Below are 1,904 nucleotides of genomic sequence, written 5' to 3'. Positions count from 1 at the left end.
ACAAAACCATTTTTTTTCCCTCTCCCAGTACAAAACTGTTTCTTTTTTTTTCTTCCGGTACAAAACCGTCTCTTTTCTCCTCCTGGTACAAAACCGTTTCCTTCTTTTTTCTTCCTCCGGTACAAAACCGCTTTTTTTCTCTCCCGGTACAAAACCGTTTCTTTTCCTGTTCTGGTACAAAACCGTTTCACTTTTTTTTTTAAACCCCTTTTTTTTTCTTCGCCATAGCAATTACTTTCTTATGGTACAAAACCATTTATTCGTATTCAGGTACAAAACCATTTGCTTCACTTACCTACAATTCTTCTTCAATTGTAACACAATTGCATTCATCGCTGCCTTTTTTTCCATAATCAGCCACCGAAATACTCAGTCGGGTTCGTAGGCGCGATTGTTTTTCTCAGCACAAAAACAAAGTGCCAAACTTGTTTACGTTATGCTTCTGGCTTTTCCCAAGCCCAAGGTAAAAAAGTTCCCTTTTTTCACCATTTCTTTCCTCTCTTACGCACACACATACACAAAGGCCAATGTGCCCTTCTCAACTTTTTCTACACCATTTTTATTCCCCTGGATCACACACTCCCACATACGCCAATATGCCACATTTACTTTTCCATGTACACGTTTTTCTTTTTTTTGCATCTGGCGTTTATTTCTCACTACTAATATTCCAAGTAGGAACCAATCGAAACCGCTGGGAGGTAGCACATATACACACAACTCTTTTTCTCTACTTACTTCTGTTGGGCTTAGCCCGAGCCCCAATTGAACGAAAACGAGAAAAACGTGGATTTCTCTCTCCTACCGCAAATCGCCCCAGCAAAAATTAACCAAAATCGCCGTGATTCCTTTCTTTTCGCGCGGATTCGAATCTAGTCCTCGTCGTCAATGTTGGGTTTCGGACTTAGAAGAATAACTCCGTATTTAGTTCTCGTTACTATTTAGTTTATTACTTGCGATAGAACCGAACGCATCTAAAAAGCGACCGCACGCAACTTCGGCTAGACAAGAACTCCGAGTCTGTGTTGGCATTGTTGCCAGTTTTCCTACCCTTCAATACACGCTCATTGTAGGTTTATTATTATACATTTAAGTTCTAAGCTCAATACACTACAGTAACAAAAAAAAATCGTACTATGTTACTTGTTTTTATAGATGTTACAAAGGAATCAGTATTGACTCAGCTTAGCCCTGAAAAAATGGATTCAACACAAATCGCAGCAAGGGAAGTAGAAACACCCTCTGTTGAATCAAATGTATCAACAGAAGAATTTCAGAATCAACCACGAGCAGGAAAATCTAGAAGACAGGTGAAGATGCCGTCAAAGTTTAATGATATGATTGTATATCATGTTTATGACTAATTATCAGCAATGAAGGAACTAAGTCTACAAGTGTAGTAAGAAAAAATCAGATAAACTGTTGTCAAACCAAATCAAAAATAGGCACTGAATATTAACGGAGAAATAAGTTGAATTAATTTGTGCTTTAATTTGTATCACTTTTTCAAATACAAAACAAAATAATGATATTACAATCGATTTTCAAGTTGAACATATAGTCTTACCAGTGACACCGTACTTAAGTTGCTGTTGCATACCTAATTTTTCTTCAGCCATAGCGTTGCATAGTTGCTATCCGTGAAAGCCTTTCGAGTTAATTCTTCTGATGTTGAAGCTGTTGGTTGGAATCAAAACTTACTGTCCTTATTCGACTTCTAAAGAGTTATTTTGCAGGGATCCTGTAAAGTAAAAAAAAAAATAAATAAATAAAAAAAAAATAAAATAATTAATTGTTTAAAAAAACATATTAATGACTAAAGAAAAAAAAAACATACCCTTGATTAAGAACGTCCTTCGCACAATTTGCAAAAAGGGAGCTTTTGTTGCGAGTTTGGTCAGCGC

General features: G+C 36.5%; 1 long non-coding RNA gene across 1 annotated transcript; it reads right to left on the bottom strand.

The window, feature by feature from the left end:
• Positions 1-1,471: 1,471 nt before the first annotated feature.
• Positions 1,472-1,904, bottom strand: LOC129758582 (uncharacterized). Its single transcript, XR_008740017.1, has 2 exons — positions 1,838-1,904; positions 1,472-1,741 (listed from the first exon to the last, which is right to left on the bottom strand). It is a non-coding gene; the product is annotated as an uncharacterized LOC129758582 (long non-coding RNA).

The sequence above is a fragment of the Uranotaenia lowii genome, chromosome 3 (genome assembly GCF_029784155.1).
Source record: "Uranotaenia lowii strain MFRU-FL chromosome 3, ASM2978415v1, whole genome shotgun sequence".
In the NCBI taxonomy this organism is placed as follows: Eukaryota; Metazoa; Arthropoda; class Insecta; order Diptera; family Culicidae; genus Uranotaenia; species Uranotaenia lowii.
This window is presented reverse-complemented; position numbering and strand designations above follow the sequence as displayed.